The following is a 20,588-nucleotide window of genomic DNA, read 5'->3' as shown; positions in this document are numbered from 1 at the left end:
CAAACTGTAGCATACTGTAGCGGTGTACCATTTCCATGTCATGTTGTCAGACAAGTGGACTTTTTGTGCTGGTACTGGTAGGCTTTTATAAGCAGTTATCAAGATAATTGTTCAGGATCCTGTGCAAGAGTGAAACTGCCCATACAGGACAAAAACAAATTAAACAATAATCAGCACAGCTAAGATCTCTCTGTGCTTAACCAGGGCTTCAGATGAGGGCATTAACATGTCCTGTTCCCATGGAGACGACTGAGAACTGTTTAATTTAGAGCAAGAAAGAGAGCTGAAGTGGCTCAGACTCAGCCTGCTCTTGGATAGGCCACATTCAGGAAAGTTCAAACAATGCTGGCTGGGTTAACAGTACGAAAAAAAGAGTTGTTTCAATACTGTCCTAAAAATGTAAACATTTGTGAAAACATGGCAGCCAGAATGACAAGGTAGCACGATCAGTTTGCTTACATTGTGTTTAGTAATCTCACAGATCCATTCAAGTTCTACTTTTCAGAAAGATTTGAGAAACTAAAAGGGAAGATATGTCTATCTATTGCCTTAACTTATTAGATTTTAATTAAAAATCTTGATTTTAAGTCTTTTGCTGTTTAAAAAAAAAAAAAAAAAAAAAAAAACAGTCTGTGATTAATTAATTAAACAAACAAACAAAAAAAAAATCTTAAACCAAGCAGCCATGTTTTTTTTTTTTCTGATTTCTGTTTTTTGCATCATTTAGTCATGTAATGAATACATGCAATGAAAATTCATTGAAATTACTGTGACTAAACTGGAGCGCGTGTTCACAACAGACCTTTTATTATGAATTATTACTGTCTCTTCTATTAGCAGCATGTAAATTATGACTGGATTTACTGCTAATTTGTTTTATTGCTCATTTTTATTTTTATAGAAGAAAAAACTAAAATCAGAACTAGTGTGATTGTATTGTTTTGTCATACTTAAAGGTTAATAATGACCTATGTTATAGCTGCAATAGTTTCTCATGCCTTTCTATATATCAGGAATGTTGTAGCATACCTGGATAAATACAGCTCACGTTCCAAACTGCAATCAGGTGGATAGTCCACTGTCTTTATCAGCATTGCAGCCAACAGCAATCTCTGGATTCTACATAATATCTGATGAATAAGGACCCATTTAAAAGATCCCACCCAGATATTCTGCACTTTTGGCTTGCTCATTAAAACCATTTACATTTTTTTTGAAGTGCACTATTATACATTTTGATAGGGACACCATGATATGATTGAGTGTAGTAAAAGCACCACCTCCCCAGCACCACAGACCAGCACAGATTTTTCATTTTGGGCAGATACTTTTTGTCATATCAAAACATAATATATGGATGATTCTGTTTATTGATGTACAATCAGATTTCAGTGACATCATACATGTACAATGTGCTCTACAGTATGAACTACTACAACTCTGAGCCAGTCACCAAGAAGGGCAGGTAACATGACCAATTCAGAACAGGTGAGACATTTTGTCCTTATATTTCATTTTACACATTTATTGAATGAATATAAAAGAAACGTTTAATTGTTGTATATCTGCAAAAATTCAGCAAGCAGAAAAAGCTCAACAATAAGTGTTCCATGCTAACCCATGATTTTCAGTATATAATGATTTGCCAAACTGCAAAGAATGGTCATCTTAAATAAATATTCACTGTGTACCTACCAGTGACTAAATGATGTTTTCAGATGAGGTTGTGACTGTCTGACTGGGGAGGGGGAAAAGGTGCTAGGGTTATATCTTGCAAAAAGATGAACACATTAGTTACGCTGTAACTATGCATAATTATTATAATTGTAATTAAGTAGAAGTACGCATGGATTTACTATGTAACTACTATGTAAATACTCAGTAATTACAGGCAGTTAATGTTGTAAAGTTACATGTGAATACAAATTATATAAAGTACTGCATATATAACAAACATGGTTCAGTACTGGGAATAAATAATTAAGTATTCACATAAATAAACGGCTCATGGTTATAATCAGTATGATTTGAATTTGCTGCACCTTGTCACATTTTGGATCCACTTATACACTTATACATTCAGGGTCTACTTTTTGCTCTGGAATCTGTCCCTGTCTTTGTGTTGCATAGTTTAGACAAATAGCCGAAAAAGGGATCTGGATCTCCTTTGAATCTGACCACAGAAAAGAACATAACCCCTTTTTAAAAAGCTACTGTAATACTCAGTGGGGTTATCTGACACAAACCCTTCTTTAAGTAATTCATTTCAGGAGACTTGACTGTGTTCAACCCATCTGATAACACTTAGACATGCACTAAAGAAGAGGCCCCTTTAAGTGATCCATTAGCATCCTATCCCCAAGAGTGGGGCAGTGTCCACTGAAACAAACCAGGAAACCTTCAAGGAAAACAGGATGGCAGACAAGCACTGAGATCAAAGGCCCCCCTTAGATCCTTCTCCTCCAGACATCTCGAGTCTTCCTTCCAGAGCCCGCTACCAATGTTTTCAATTAGGAGCTGAAAAAATGTTTTGAATTATAACATTAACAATTAGTCAGCAATTCCTGCATCTTATTTTAATGGCTTAAATTTACAGCAAAGCTGTATAGACAGAGAGGCTGTGCTTCACGCCATTCACATAATGGTTGGTCTAAGTCAGGATCATTTGAACCAAATACTAGCATGTGGACCAATGACCAACTCTAGGGTTAAATCATTTTCATCTTTTCAGAAACGGGTTAATAAATAACTGTAGATGCTGATTCACATGCAGATGAATTGTTCGTGGGTATGGACAATTAAAATTTATTTAAAATCTTGATTTTTAAAATTAAATAATGTTTGTTTCAAACAAAATGCATGCATATTTGCCAGTGACCGAGTCCTAACAGAATTCAAGTAGAGCAGCCTAGATCCCTGAATTAGCTCTCTCCACTCTGATTTGCACACCTGATGCGTCCACTTTGACTATCCATTTGCTGCTCCTTCACCTTTTCCATTCTCCACATACAGTACACCCCCACCATACTGGTGTACAACCTGTTCATTCAAGCTTGAGAAAATAGCTGATCAGGTCTGTCACAGCAGGTCTGTTTTGAGACATTTGTCTGGTTATTACATCTGTAACATGTGGATACAAATTAAAAAAAAAAAAGTATTAATTATACCACATGATGATAAAAAATAAAATCATAATTTTGTAAGTCAGTAAAGTTGTAGAAGTTTTAGAATGTAGAGCTAAATGATATGTCCCTATTAACTTGTGGTACCTCTGTTACTTTTTACTCTCCCTCCTCACTCTAACCAAAATACAGCTATGCTGAAAAGTCATAGAAAATGTGGCTCATATCATTAAAGCTGCAGTAGCATACACTGCAGTACAAAACAGATCTCAGGAATTTAGCTATATTGATAATAGTAAGATAGCACAAATCAAAAACAAACATACATCTTTTACATATGTTTAATAATATGCAGATTTTTTAATCTACTCTACTCAATTGTACAAATATTGTAGACTGGCTAAAAGATCTGAAAATACATTCTAACATTATAACATGCAACCGGTTCAGTTCATAAGCTCATAACCACGTTGGAGTAAACTCACGTGGCCCTTACTTTTAGCTTTGAATAATAACTAATAGTAATATCTAAATATGTGGTGCAACCTCATATGAAAATTCGAAACTTATATTGATATATAATATATATATATATATATATATATATATATATATATATATATATATATATATAGAATTGATAGACTATATGATGAGACTATATGATCGTTGATGGTAACAATCCGACAGAGGAAGGGCTGTGCCTTCAACTTGATGAAAATGTGGGGCTGGATGTTTTGATATTGTATATAGTATTTAATATAAGCTATTGGACTAAGCATACACCTGTTAAGAGTTGCAATACCCAATAAGCAAATTTGCAAAAGCCCACATTTTTTCCCTTGTCCAGAGAAGAAGGTTTAGGTGCCCAGGCAGTGCATTCTGTGGCTCATTTTTAAGCCCTTGGATCAACCTCTTAAAATATTCAGAGATTTTAACTTTAAGTGTTCAGTAGGCTTGGTTAAACTTCTGCTAGTTCTTTGATGCCATAACGCTGTAATTTGTCTAGTCTATTATTATTTTCCCTTGGAAAAGATAAACAGTTAAATTTCACATTGATGTCATTGTAGAGGCAGGACAATCATTGATTGTTTGGAGTGTAATAGAATCTAAGTGATAGATGTCTTTTGAAATTAGTAATTAAGAGATCTATTTTCAGCCAGCTGAGACAAGCAATTCTGAGAAACAGTTCTTTAGGGATGTGTAAAATCCAAATGCATAAGCAGGTTGGCAACATATTTGTGCAGGCTGGCCGTGCAGATTCGCAAACCAGATTCTCCTGGGCCATCTTGGGGTCTCTAGCAGAACTGTTGCCTCTTCTCTCTAACCTTTCTCTAGGAAGGCCGGCAGCAACGGTATTGGTGGTAATGTGTATGTGTTCTGGGCCACTTGTGCGCTAGGGTGTCAACGCCTAGTGGACCGCTACAGCGGTGGAGGGATAACCATAGGGGGCAGTGAGTCATCATTGACTTGGGCCTTCCCGAACCGTTCTCAAATGTGCTCTACCACCTGAAGGTGGAGTCGCCATTCTGACGGATGAGGACCCTCCTTGGAGAAGAGGTCCACTGCCTAATTCACCACTCCCAGGAGATAAACAGCCCGGATGGATAACAAGTGCCTCTTTGCCCAGTTCAGTAATTGAAAAGCTATGCAGTGCAACCCAGGGGATCCTTCCTGATGGTTGACATAAGCTACTGCTGACCTCTGGAACAAAGTGCTGGAGAGCGAGGTGAACCGCTCACAGTTCCAGCGCAGTTATGTGCAGGGATGTCCATTGACCTGACCAAGACCCGCGGACTCCTCTGCCAGCCCAGACTACACCCCAACCCGAGCTGGATGCTTCTGTTGTCACTACCTGACGGCTTGCCTCAATCAGCGTAGGGCTTCCCAGCATATGCAAGACAAAATAGTCAGACCCAGTAGTTTCTGACACAATACCAATTGTACTGTGGACCCCTGTTGAAACCGAGTTAAACAGTTGCGACTGGAGGCTACTCTGTCATCCGATAGGCAGGCTCTGATCATAAGGAAATCCAGCCAGAGACCATACTTTGCACCGGTATTAATTGGCTTTTGGCATCATTGAGGATGAGACCCAGTCTCGCCAGATCTTGGGCTTCCAATGATAATATAAATATAACTTTCTTATGCTGAATGGTGTGATCATATTCTAATTTCAATTACAAATGACCCCAAGCAAGCCATACTTTTGAGAAAATATAAAGTTAGTACCCATTACCCATGCATTTACTCTGCTACAATCATTTTAATATCAAAATACCTGGGCATTAAATCTCTCCACTATCCAAACTCCTGCTGTAACATCTCACATGGAGAAAAATGACAAGACAGCACTAATTCTGAGGAGAGATGGCATAGCAGGCAATGGCAGGTGGGTGGTTAAGTATTTGTTACACAAGAGAGTCAGACTTTTTTTAATTCCAAGAATTTGTTTGCTTTCCATTGATCTATGCCACAAACTGGTGCAGATCACAAGTTGAACAGCTGAATACATCCCTTGTCAATGCATACAATGTTTCTTAAAAGTCATGACACTGTGCAATTAGTAGCAGATAATATTAAATAATACAGAACAGCATGTTTTATTGTTCAGTTCAATAAAAATTAAGTCTTTTCACTAGAGAGAAAAAAATAGCACAAAGTTGCCTTTTTACAGTACTCCATTGTTTGTCACTAAGTCCATCCAGCAGTGTTGCATGTTTCAAGTTGCAACATTTTACAGAATCGTACTCATATGTACCAGGTTTGTAAAATCGATGGTGGTGCCCTGGGGTCATGAGACTGTCCTATAGTGTGTGTATGTGTGCGGGGGGCTTGGGGACAGGACATGGTGCATACAGTTGAACTTCTACACCAAAATTATAAAGCCAGCAAACCAGAAGAAAATGAAAAGTGCATAATCAGCATTTATACTAGTTGATACTTTAAAATGGATAAGTCGCACACATCACAGGCAAAAATAAATAAATAAATAAAAAATTTTGAAGACCCCAGGGAGCTCTAATCAGACACATATGCATATTTCAGGACATCCAATTTTAATGACAATTAACTTGTATTGTCAACATGGAAATAGACTAGGGAGTGCACTTATTGTAACATCTATATCAATTATATTAAATGATTTATTTCTGCTTCGAACGAAATAATGGAACATTTGCCTGCAAAAAAAAATCTTTATATAAATAAAAAAAGGTCAGGTATACGTGGGATTTGAACGATTAGTTGAGACAAGCAGTATTTTGAAAGAAGTCAGCCAGAAAAATTCTTATATTTTTTAGATTTTTTTAAGTCATCATCATCATCATCATTCTGAGATTCTGATTCTGAGTTCTGAACATTTTTGGTTTCCTGTCAGTGCAACATTCATTGTGGTCCCTACTGGCACAAATAATTCAGGTTTCCTCTCTCGATACTGGTTGATGAGAATAATGCTACTTGTGGTCCCCACTGGACAAAAAGGAACATTAATATGCGAAAAGATTCCTATATATTGGTAAAATAAATACATTATTATAAATATTGAAATAAATGAATACATGAATTAATACATAGATATGTATTTCTTTATTTATCTTGATATTTATTTTTTACTATCATATAAACACTGCCATTTAATTCTGTATGAACTGAAAATGTTTATCATATATAAATTTATTTCGGTCAAACTTTGTAATCCAGTAATATGAGAAAATTAGTCAGGGGTCTGAATACTTTTGCAAGGCACTGTATATATATAGTGCCTATAGAAAGTCTACGCCCCCTTTTAAATTTTGTACCTTTGTTGTCTTATAGCCTTGAATTAAAATGCATTAAAATATATATTTTTTCATTTATCTACAAAGCCTATCCTACAACTTCCAAGTGAAAAAAATATTCTAGAAATTTGTAGAAAATTAATTAAAAATAAAAACTGAAATAGCTTGGTTGGATAAGTGTCCACCCCCCCTTGTAATAGCAATCCTAAATTAGCTCAGTTGTAACCAATCGCCTTCAAAATCTCACACCAAGATAAGTTAAATTGTAGTGATTCACGTGATTTCAGGATAAATTCAGCAATTCTTGTATGTTCCCTCTGCTGGGTAGTGCATTTCAAAGCAAAGACTCAACCATGAGCACCAAGGCGCTTTCAAAAGAACTCCGATTATTAAGAAGTGGAAGGTGTATGGCACTACCAAGACCTGCCTAGATCAGGCTGTCCCTCCAAGGAGACTGATCAGAGAGGCTACCAAGAAGACAATGGCAACTTTGCAAGAGCTACAGGCTTTAATGTGGTAAAAAGTTTTGTGGTTTGACGAAACTAAAATGGAACTTTTTGGCCTAAATGCAAAGCGTTATGTTTGGCGCAAACCCAACACAGCGCATCACGCAAAGAAGGTTGCCCCCAATGTTTCTGCTAACTTGGTTTGTGTTTTTCAAGCGTTCGATCCGCTTTTATTGTGTAACTTAGCTTGTGTTTTTGATACAAGTTAGAAGAAACAGCTGGGGCAACCTTGGCCTCCATTGGTTTTACCGTTGTGCCTATTTGCTTTGTGGTGGGCAAGGTTACCCCAATGGTTTTTTGAAACTTGGCTTGTGTTTTTGATATCTTTATGGATGGGCACTTCTGATAACTTGCCGTTTTTGTTTCAGATAAAATACACAAACATAATATTGAATTTGGGAATGATACAAGAAAGTGGACCCTGACACAACTGTTATGGAATACTAGGGTTAGGCCCTCTAGTCGAGGTTTCTAAGCCTTCTGTGTCTCTTTATGACTTGCCTTGCCTTGTCAAATTTTATCTTAAAGGATTCAGTCTCAATCAGGCAGTGATGTTAAGAGTCATTCAGGGTCTGAAACTTAATCACTTCCTTTATATCTATGTCAAATTATTTACAATCCACATAATTAAAGGAAAGCCTGAAGGCGGTATTAAACAAAAGTCTTTTGAAGCAATGGCTTGAAAATGTGCAGCAAAACTAAACTGATTATCTTGAACTAATATTCTCAAGGAACTGACAGAAGTGTTGCCTTTTCATGATCCATAAACAGTTCCAAAGTTTAGCCAAAACCTTTGTAGTGCATGAGGCAGATTAACAACACACACAGACACACACACACACACACACACACACACACACACACCTAACCTCTTCCCCACCCCACCCACCGGTTTCCCTAAACACAGTAGTGAGGGAGGCAAGTGACTAGGCCTTGACATTTCAGCTAAGTACAAGAAGTATGTTTGGTAAGTCAAAGTCACACACACACTCTCCCAGTCTCACTGCACCATCCTTCTACTGTTCTTATTTAGCTAGGGTCCTCCCCAATAATGCCAGTTCCCCATCTGACATATGTTATGTGTGTATGAGTTTAACAACAGAACTGTTTATTATCTAGATTTTTCTAAAATCGAAGTGAAGGAACACAACCTGGCCAACATGTATTCAACCAATCAACCATTTGTGCACAAACAGGGTTTTTACACTAAAAGTTTGTGTTTTCTTTCTCAATGACTCATAAAGACTGTTTGCTCTGCCTGAACCCCAGAGGGGCCGAGTGTTCCAAAGTCAGCAGCTACATTCAGACAAGGAGGCTGGAAGGCAAGAGATCAAATGCTGAGCTTGTTCTTCTACAAGCAAGGACCCCTGGAAGGGTGCTACCTGTCTTGGCGCCTGGCTAAACTGTAATTACAGGATTACTTAAAAATTAAGGAAAAGAACCACTGACCCATCTTGAGGCCGAATGTTCCAGTCCACATTTACTTCAAACCAATTACTATGAATAAAGGGATTGAAGAAACATCTAAATCATGAAAGCAATACAGAAACTTGGGCTATTTTTCTAAAAATATAGCACCTGATTTATAGCACTTCAAGACAGATCTAATTATACACACACACACACACACACACACACACACACATATATATATATATATATATATATATATATATATATATATATATATATATATATATATATATATATATATATATATATATATATATACACACACACATATTACAAGACAGGATTTTGCAGCACTGTAGACACTACAGTAGCGGGCAACCATAATATGAAATGTTATGGAAAACATATGATATACAGTTAAAATATTATTATACTTTATCATTAGAAAGGTTAGTTTTATTATAAGCAACAGCCTAAAGTCAGCATTTAAAATGCATACTGATAACTTGACATAATACCCCCTCTCTACAAAAAATAATTATAAGGTTTGTGAGTTTTTCAATACATAAGTGCATTACTTCAGAAACAGATGCAATAGTAAATTGCTCCAGGGGCTGGTATATTCATAATATAATTTATTTAAAAAAAAATGAAAAGTGTTCTTTGAAACATTAATATTTGCACAGTGGAAGTAGAAAATAGAAATTAAATAAAAAGATTAAGTACACATTAAAAAGTGATTTAACTTTAAGTGTTTAAGGTGTATTTCAATTTTAACACGTTTCAATTTCTGCCTTGACGTGGTTTGAAAGGCGAAGTGAAGGGTCCCGCCTTATAAATGAAACTATTCTCAACATTCACATTTTGTCTGTGTTTTTTGATACCCCCCCTTCCCCCTCCACCACTTCTGCAACAGTGTCTCCCACTGGTGACCACCAAAGCTTGCTACCTCGCCTTGTAGGTCGGGATCGAGGAGTAACCCCAGGGCCAAACCGTACAGCCAATGGCCCAGCCTAGTGAAAGCTTAAAGTCTAGTGATTGCTGACACAGATATCTTATGCAATATTGAGGTTTGTCTTCTTAACAACCCAAGTACCGTATACAGTCCCAGTCTATGTAAACAACCCACAGTAAACTGAACAGAAGCTTTCTTAAGTAAGAATATTAAGAACTGGAATGTTTTTGAGTCGGTAAGGGATAGGAACACAATGCAAAAACAAACCACAGATAAATACTACAGACTTATTAGAGGCTCGAGGTTAATGAGTTATGGATTGCAAAACAAGATTTTCTGCTTTCCCAACACAATTGTTTTTTTCAAGACCTTTTGCAGTACACAAGTAGACCTTCATGAGAAAACTTACCATTCACTTCACTTCAAAGGGTTATGTGTCCATTTCACTTTTATTACTTTCCTTTGTTAAGGTAGAAAAGAAAAGAAAAAACAGATGTGTGAGGAATACATGTAATTTCACTTACAGATCATTTTAATTCTCCAAAAAAAGGTTAACATTTTCCCATTTTTTTTTCATATCTCAGAATCTGTTTGTGTGGGATTTGGACACAGGCATATTCATTTTCAGTTGAATTTTACTTATTGGGAGGTCACTCTTGACAATAACATTTGTCACATTAACATCTCCAATAACTACAGTGTAGAAGTGTAAATTACATTTCTTTCAGCAGGGCAGTCATTGTGTTGCGACTTCCAGCAACTGAGTTTTGTTGGAAACACTTCATTTGTGGGAAACCCACTGTCTGCCCGCATCATTACCAAGAGCCCCTTTTCCAGACATACTTTCCTCTACAGGAATGTGCATCTACACAGTTTTCAGTATTGTAACAATGCCAGACATAGAAGGCACTCACAGCCAAACCTTCCCTGCTTTTGCTCTGTTCTCAACCCCCCCACCCCCCCACCCCCCCTTAGTTAACACATGGTTGGATCTAGCAGGCACCATATGTGTGCTGTATGTGTTTCTCAACAGGTGCCGTTTCAGCAATAGGACAATCATTAGCAAATCATTAGCTGCAGATGTACTGTACATGTAATTTATAACCAGAAAAGGATCAACTGAGCATTTTAATATGCTCACAGTTTTGTAGTGCTACTACAGGGACTGAATTCTATAATGCCATCTCCGGACATTTTACTTAAAAGTCTGTTGGTTGCGGTAGAGGGATTCATACAGGGATAGCAGCTGCTGTTATGGATAGAAATAGATTATTTCTGCATGACATAACAAAAATATTAATAAAGACAAATGGACAGAAACAACACTTGATGCTGAACACTCTCAATGCTCACTTCTCAATGTCAAACACTTGGCACAGTTAAGAGAGCACTGGCACTCAAGTGCTGTTTCTGAACATGGCTCTTCATTAATGATTACTTTTTTCCCAGTATCATCATTGCATGATATGTATTTAACTCTTTATCCTCTCAGAAGTTGCATTATGTTCCACTGAATACAATAGGATAATATAGCTGTTAACAGCTGAGTATCCATTAGACAGTTTGGTGTGATCTAAAAGCCATAATTATTGGTGCATTGAGTTCAGGTAATCTGGCGGGGGTGGGGATAATCTCACTCCATAATGCTATCATGTTTGTAAATCTTGAAAGGAACAGAATATATGATTGAAGTTGTGGAATCTGGAGGAATGATTAAAGAGAATTGTACACATTGCTACCATGTCACTGAGCCTTAAAGTCTAGTCTAATACACAAGAGAACAACCAACCTGATCTAAGGAGTCATCCAAAATAATTTTAGCTACCTCCAAAACAAACCTATTTTAAACCGTGTATGGGGTATAAATGCAACCTGGCTAAGGTCTAAAGTAATGAGGTAGATTAGTCTGGCCAACTGTGTATTAATCTTTAATCTGTCCAACTGAAAAATGTGTGCCTCTCCACTTTGATTTAAATCTGATTAGGCTATTTATATCAAATGCCACTATTTGCCCCCCCACGGGGTGGGGGACCCCCCTCCAGCCACTAACCTGTAGTTTAAAAGACACACATCAAACATCACATGCATAGCAAAATCACAACATGCCTTTTGTTTGTTTTTGTTACATACACATATTGGACTTAGATTATCTAATGATTATGCTCTATGGAAACAAAACGAATGCTTGTATGCAATATAAATGTCTTAATGTGCGACAGTGTTGCCTCAGATGTATAATACACCTGTTAACTTCCATATGCAAGAATACAACATTTATATTAAGGGAATAAAAAGCTGAGTTCATAAATAGTTCAATAATTTCCTGGACCTTGCAATTAATGTGTACATTTTTTATGAATAAGTTAGTAAACATGCACTGGACAAAACATATTAACCAATTCAGCATAGTAAATCTTAACCAGATGTACACATTCGTAAGCCTAGTCCATAAACTATGATCCAAAGCAGATTTATTACGTGGAAGAAATACAAAATTATGAATGTTGTAATAGGAATACACACAATACCAAATGTATTGGCGATGTCAGAAAAGTATTAAATCTATGCTATATATTTCATGGACACACAAATATCATGTTCTATAATGTGGGGATTTAAAAAAGAACTTCAAAAGACCAAAATCTGACATACATTGAAACACACCTGATTACGTCATCCTCCAACAATGTGCAAGACTGAAACGACTTGTATGATTGTTTTTATTCAGCGATCAATCTCCTCTTCTGGGAATACACTGGCCTGTCCTGTCTCCATCCACTCCACCAAACAGTTTAGCCGTCTGATAGCCTCTTTGAAATAAATTCGAAGCCTCTTGTTCCAATTGTTGGCCTGCTTGTTCCAGAAGGGTGGAGGGAATAACAAGCACTATACAGTAGTCACCTGATGGCTGTCATCAAGTGCCTGCTGTGTCATTACTGTCTACCTCTTAATTACCCATCTTCACTCTCACAACGAGGTCCTCACAAATTACACTCAATTGTCATTGGACGATTGGTCTGTCATCATGCAGTGTGTGTTTCAACCCCACCATTGTCAACCATGCCCAGCAGCGTCTCCATACAAAACCAGTCATTACCCTTGGTGCCAGGTGACTCTGTGACCCAGACAGGTTCTGCTATGTCAGCAAAACAAAATGACAGCTTGGAAGCAGTTATTCTACCGCACACAAAGGGGAAATGAGGTATACTTTAGATGAGGCAGTTGAAACACTTAGAGATAATAACTTATCATACCGGTTCTATTCCCAGTGGCGCTGCTACTGAGAGACAATAATTACTGTTTCAGTAAAGAATAGAGTCATCCTGCCTGTTGAGAGATACAAATATATACACCCATTAGACATTGTAATCATGCATTAGCAATATTAATTTAAAGTTTCAAAATACTTTTATGTGATTATCATCTTAATCTTGCATTGATTCTAGATTAACTTGGACATTATCTAGCAGACAACACAGACAAAATATAAACTGGATTACTGAACTAGGTATCTAACATGTTTCCATTGCAATACAATGTGTAAGAAATAACACTGTTTAATGTGCTATTCTTTACTCTTCGAGCAAAGGTGCTTTGTCTAACATTCACCATGGCAGAGTGTTGCAAGGAAACAGTTTAATGTTTACATTGTTAGGCATGATTCTGAGAATTTTAATGAGGCCACAGGGTTGAAGCTTAAAGAAGATTTAACTTCTGAGTTTTTAAAAAGGCACCGGGTAATTCTTAACAGCTAGGGACACATGCAAGATTGCCAAGCATAGTGCTGTTGCTCATTCCACAGAAGATGATTTTATTGTTTTCCTGCACATTAACACTTCTTTCCAAAGGGCCTAAACGAAACGGACAAGGACCGTAAACAGTGTCTATCAAAAATAAATAAACAGAAGGAAATTGTGAGCAGAAATGTGTTTGAACAGTTCATGACTACCACTGGAAAGCATGTGACAATGGATTGCAGATTTTATGACAGACAAGTACAAGGTGGTGGATGCTGGTGGAGGATCTACAAAGTGTGGGACTTCATCGCTACAGGTGGGGTTGGTGATGTGTTGGTAACTGAAAGTTGTCAACATCAATCAAATGTCATTAGACAGCATGCAGTCTCATCTCAGAATTATACCCTACCCATTTGAATTCCACTTACAATTTGTATATTTCAAAGTGTAATAAAGTGCCAGACGACAGACAGGTATATTGTAATTATATCTACTCATTAGGTCTTTTTAGGATTAAAATATAAAATCAATCTAAATGTCATAATCCTCTATTAGGATAGTAGTAATTTTTCTTAAGTATTTCCTTCTTTAAATTCATAAATTACAATTAAACAAAAACAAATGTGAGCTCAGTGGGAGGTCTACTTCACATAAGACATAATACGCTACACTATATTTTTCAACAGTAATGGATGATTAATTTCTGTTTGATCTAATTTTAAAGTAAAGCCTTAATTAACTAAGCGGCACCATGGCCCTAAGTAATACATTTTGTTACATACTTTCTCATTGAGGTAAGTGTTAGTTAAAGTATTAGAGAACACAACCCATTTTAAAACATGGATATTACTTACCTCCTAGCTCTACAGTGATCTATTATTATTGATTTGCATGTTGATCAATACAGCCACTGCCAGTTGCATAGTCACCTACCATTCACTTCAGTTTTCCCAGTGTTGTTGCTGACTAGTTACATACAGCTCACATAGCTTATATTGGTCTAGTGGATCTCAAGACATATCATGTGACCACATAAATTTACATACATTGCAGACTAGTGAATCATTAGCTATTTACAGCACTGTGTGGACAGAGCTAAATGTAACACTGAAACCATTAATAATGAGCTTTTTATGTATTTTAAAGACATTTTCCGTGCTTCCTTATCCACAAATTAAACATTAAAAGTGTTTTGGTAAAATGTTCTTAATTAAATAGGTTGTTATGCTGCTTACAGTAATCAAAAAATAATACAAATTCTCATTCACTGTGAATTAAAATATAAATACGAGGTTATTAATTCATTTACCAGTCTGACAGTATATTTGGGTTCAGCCATCATAGAAAATTTAGTATTAAAAACAAACACATTGTAAACTTTAATTGCATGGCCTATGGTTTTTGGCTCAAATGTTGTACTCCTTCCCCAATATAACCAGAACTGCAGCCAAAAACTAATTTGTAATCACTGACAGATGATGAACATATGTGAAATCTTTTTACTGTGGTATTGGATGTAAATCAGTATAATACTGCAACTAAAGGCTTGAGAGACCAAACAATAAGAGCACCCTAAACATGTATGAAAATTACATAATACCTTACAGTTCATTGTCCAAAAGATAAGTAAAGGAAAAGGCATTATTGCATCCAAGGATTTAATTTGAAATATAGTTCCACAGAGTCTCTATTTTGTGCTACTATCAACAGGGTTTTTTGTGATACCAGCTACTACAGTTTTACCTGGAAATGAATGGATATAAACCAACTCTGTTTGGGTTAGAAAGCTAGCTTTCTTTTAAGGCAGGAGTGAAACTGAATCAATTAATTTTATCCCAATTTCATATTCTTATATACCAGATATCACTCAAAATACAGTGATAATATCAGAACATTGAACAATCTTCCAAATATATTTTATTCTTTAAAATGTATGACTATCATTGTAACCAATATGGGTTTTATTTGTGTAATAATTTAATCTGTAGTGAGATTTTTCTTCTTAGTCATTTGTAAAATCAATAACAAAATATGTTAATTTACAGTGAAAGGTGCATTGTCATTTTCTAAGTCAAAAACAGTTTGCAAACCAAGCTCTGCTATTGTGGTTTATGATGTCACGGAGCATCTTCAATCTAATTATTTTATATCTATTAATCTGAATTCTACTGTACACATGTTTTTTTTTTTTCCCCCCAGATAGAAATTATCTTACATAAATTGATAACTAGTAGGCTTTTCACAGTATTGGATCATTTCAAGAAAAGTCTAATAAAAATAAATTAATTACAGCTTGTATATTTAGCAGAAAATACATCAGAATATGTTTATTCAATGTTACACAGAACAGATGACAGAAATTATTAAAATATTTGTTAGGCTTTTTTTATTAATACTATTTACTGATTCCCTTGGTGTTCAGTGCACTGTGATTGTTTGCTGCATTGTGGACAGGCTGTGTGTGATCAGCATCATAGCCACCCCCATGCAGCTTCACAAGAGCCCCCTGAGGCACAAACTGAATACCACTGCCTGCCTTTTAAACAGCACATCTCCAGCCATAGGCCTTGTATTTCTGATGTATTTGATTTGGAGATAATAAAAAACAATTTGGTTACGCTGTTGTGTGGATTTAATGACATCGCTGAACTCTTTAAAATGTCTAAAAGAATCCTAGATGAGGAAGCCTCCTTGTTACACTCATTTATATTTGTATTTATTTATTTATGGTGTCCAAGGACAACTAATGGTCAGTGTGCATCTTCCAATCCTACAGTCAATACAATGGCCCTTTTACACCTAGGACCTTGCCAGTGGTTGTCGGCAAGCTATCTCCCCCTAGAGCCCAGCCCTGCAGGTGTACACTCAATGTAAGGAAGCCACGTTCTGTGGGATCTCCAGCCAGGATCGACAACTTGGCACCATCAGGGACCGAAAACGCTCTCCAGACTTCATGACTCACCCTGCACAACACGCTGCCCATGTCTTTATCAGTTGAGTCAGTGTTCGCTCCAAAATATTTATATTTTAATACCTTTAGTTTAGTAAAAAATATGCAAGGGCATGGTATTTTTTTCATGTGAAATCCATGTGTGTACAGTATTGTATTCCTGTATATAAGCTAATAAGCTTATTAGCTAGTTAGATAACGCGTCATACATATTTGATATTGCTTGAGACACTTACATCAGTTACAGATCTTTAGGGGGTGTCTAATATCACTGCAAAAAGCGAAGATTGTTTTAAATCAGAAATTTGAAAGACCTAAATAACTAGGTTCAAAGCACAAAATAACAGCCACGCCAGAGAAGTTATCCTCAGGGAAAATACAACATTTAAATCATCACAGGAGAAAATTACCTTATTTGTGACATTATCTAAAATAACTTTATTCACTTCAATAATGATGACAGTAATACAACTAGTAATCTGGGCTACACACTGTGATAGAATGATGATTGGCTTCCCTATCACGCTGTGCATCCCTTGTCTGGTAACATTGCTGATATACCTGCTATGAGAATACACAAATCCCTGTTAAAGTTACATTTTATTATTGCACTTTGTTCCAAATTGATCTGTATAAATATATCCATTTCAATATGGAACGAAGTCAAATATTCATTTCAGTGGTTTTCCCTCATATAACAGAAATTGCTGCAAGCTGCTACACTTGGAAAATGCTCCCTCATAATGCCCTTATTCTCATCATAAATCACAGCTTAATGTTGCATTTAAATAGTTACAGACAGACAATTTATTCTTGGCCTACTTTGTTACAGAGTGCCTGTTAGTTGAAGTTCTTCATGGTCTATTGCTGACAGTTACTATTCACTGACAGACCTTAGTCTTACTTCTCTACTTCTCTAGTGTTTCTGTTTTTTTTTAATTCCCTCTGAATGTCTTAATGAACTGGAAGCTAAGCAATGATGAAAATGGTAGCTAAGTTTAGAATAGTGATACTCTTGTTTCAAGCAGTGCCAAGGTGATGCAGTATGTAAATAAATTGCTATGCACATAAACAGCTTCTCAGTTCATATCACCATCTATAGCAGTTTTAATGCCCAAAACAAAACAGGGATTAAACAAAAATGTAATCCTTTCCAGCAAGAAATTTCAGAGACATGGTCTTATCCAAACTCAGCTGCAATTAATTTTGTCCTGTCTGAGCCTAAATTAAACCCTGCAGAAAATAAATCAAACCAGTGTGTGCCAGTTAAGATGCCAATGGCTATGGTATTCAACCAAATGGTTTACAATGAATTTGTCTCATTAGCTAATTAACCTCAATGTAATTACAGGATGCCATTGAATTATTTTGTTTCTTACTAATGGCAACATTTATACATTTATACATTGGGTTAAATAAAACAACCATATATCTGCCCCTGTTTCAGACCATAACTAACATTACAGGAGATTAACTTGATTTACTAGATAAGTAACATTTGAATTTGTTCTAAACTAACCCCCATAGTGAAGGGTATACATAAAAGCACCTACAAAAACATCTAAAAATAGTTAACTAGGCCACCTTTATATAAATGGCAAAAAAATCCCACACTACCACAAGTGGACAACTAATTTTGAGGTTCTTTATAGAGGGAATAGTGTAAGCAAGGCTATCCACTCAGAATCTTATAGAAGTGTTATGTAATTTCCATAAAATGCAGATTTTTTAAAGGATTGGTTAAAGGATTCTCTCTTAGTCTTCATTTGTAAATCAGAGACAATGCAATAAGGTGTCAAAGAAAAGCAAGCTATTACAGATGTTTACTCAATGATGTGGTGAACTAATGTAAGAACCTTTCATTCACAGTATTAAGCACCATAGACCAATCTGCTTAACAGCAACAAGTCCTTGGCAGAACAGTCCAAAGCAATTAGTGCGCTGTCCAGGGTTCAGCATCGTGGTAAACTGCTGGAAGAGATGACTAAATATTGCTGTGGTTTTGAACAATACAAACAGTGAAAACATTTTCCATTTTTTGGTAGAAAAATTCAAACTTTGAATTAGCCCTGAGGCCTGGACAACCACTATCATTTTAAATTGTTCTTTAATTAGAGCGAATGCCTAGCTTCAGGGATAGTATGACCCAAAAGGACAAACTGAATTTGCTTATTGTTATTATTTATTTATTTTTAATGTTCACACATACCGGGCAAACCTCATCAAGTTGGCACAGCCAGCTTGTTTTTTAAGAGGGACCCAGGAAATGCAAATTAGACATAAATGCTTTTAAATCATGCATTCTGACACATATTTCTCATTAATCAGTGGTTACATATACTTCAAACAAGAAAATAATTATGAATCAAATATTTAAATTTACAGTGAAGCTACATTTCAAAAGTCAAACAGTGACCAATTCCAGAACTGCAATGGTAACAGACCCATGTTTGTATGCAGACAGTGATGAGTCGAACTACTGCCACAGCCCAAGGCAACCCTGCAAAGACAAACGTCCCTAACATGTAAACAACATCTCCGTAGTCAATAATAGGCAACAGTACTAGTGGAGCAACTTATATGGGAAAAATATCTACAAATCATACAAGCTTCTTCTGTTATGTATGTATAATATATTTAACATATATGTTGTTAATTTAACATACAAGCATGGTTTGCATATATATAGTTGTGTGTGTGTGTGTGTGTGTGTGTGTGTGTGTGTGTATATATATATATATATATATATATATATATATATATATAGGTTTTAAAATTATTATATTATTTAATTTTATAAAAAGGAAGCATTTTAATTTTTATAATTAGTCTTTAATTTGTTTAAAAAAAAAAAAAAAGAGGACTGCACTGTCATGATAAATTATAAATTAAATGTGTGGAGAGCCTGGGGTATGCTTGCATAAGTATGAGGGGACACTAGGTGGAGGTGTTTGGGGGGTGGGGGTGGGCGAGGGCCAGTGGTCACCCTGAGAGGAGGGCTACTCCTCTGTTTTGACCCCCCCCTGCTTTTTCAGTGATCAAGGAGACACTTTTTGGGTTCTGCAAAATAATAAAAAATAATAATAATAAATTGCCTGAGCATTCATTGAGCGTTAGTCTGTTGTTTTTTTTTTTTTTACTGTATATGCTTCATAGCAACAAAAATGTTACATACACCTGGACACCTATACATAAATCTATAATATATATATATTATATATAGATATATATATATATAAATATATATATATATATATATATATATATATATATATAAGCCAAGGTATTTAATGTGCCCTTCCATAGTCTTCATTTTCATTCTAGAAAGTTTCTGAGGACTTCCAAACAACATTAAGTTAGTTTTTGTAACATTCAACACTAGTATATTATGCAGTGTTGCACAAATGAGAAATGTCTTTGCAGATCTGTGCTGAGCTGCTTTACATTACAGGCCTAGATAATAAAAAGTGCTGCACTTCTATTTGCTATGCAGGTCTCACATGTATAGTTTTTAAAGAAATGAATGTTACAGCAAACATGGATTTTAATTGTAGATGATACCTGGTACCATACTGAGTTAAAGTAAGCACTCATGTTTGCATTCCTTGTTTTCGGAATACAGAATACATTACATTACAGATTGTATTATGAAACGCTATTTGAGATGCTCCTATCCTCATTAGTTCAATTAGCAGTGATGCTGAGTTGCCATGGAGATCTGTATTACAAACAACCTTGACAGTGAGAAGGAAAATGATACCAAGGCTTACTTACTGGTTTAATTAAAACAAAACAAAAAAATCCTACTTGCATGCAAATATAGTGATTGAGTATCTTTGCTGAGTCAAACTAAGACTACGTTAAAATAAAATAGACGATTGTTAGCCCTCAAAAGTGTACTGTTTGCAGGGACTTGGTGGGTAGACTGTATCGTATAAATTTAAACAAAATCTTGTTTCATTTTAAAACTGTAAATCATAGACACTGACACAAAGAGATCCTCTGTGAATTCCCTTTCACCACAATCACAGCATATAGTATATATTCATGCAAATTATTAGCACAAACTCTAGTAAGGTTTACTTACACATTTCAATAGATGCTAAATATCTATTAGAATATATCC

General features: G+C 35.9%; 1 long non-coding RNA gene across 1 annotated transcript; it reads right to left on the bottom strand.

The window, feature by feature from the left end:
* Positions 1-668: 668 nt before the first annotated feature.
* On the bottom strand, positions 669-14,457 carry LOC121321606. Its single transcript, XR_005950958.1, has 5 exons — positions 14,367-14,457; positions 13,030-13,102; positions 10,185-10,235; positions 2,950-3,120; positions 669-2,517 (listed from the first exon to the last, which is right to left on the bottom strand). It is a non-coding gene; the product is annotated as an uncharacterized LOC121321606 (long non-coding RNA).
* Positions 14,458-20,588: the final 6,131 nt, after the last annotated feature.

The sequence above is a fragment of the Polyodon spathula genome, chromosome 10, assembly GCF_017654505.1.
Source record: "Polyodon spathula isolate WHYD16114869_AA chromosome 10, ASM1765450v1, whole genome shotgun sequence".
Lineage (NCBI taxonomy): Eukaryota > Metazoa > Chordata > Actinopteri > Acipenseriformes > Polyodontidae > Polyodon > Polyodon spathula.
Note: the sequence above shows the minus strand (reverse complement) of the source record. Positions and strands in the feature narration are given on the sequence as shown.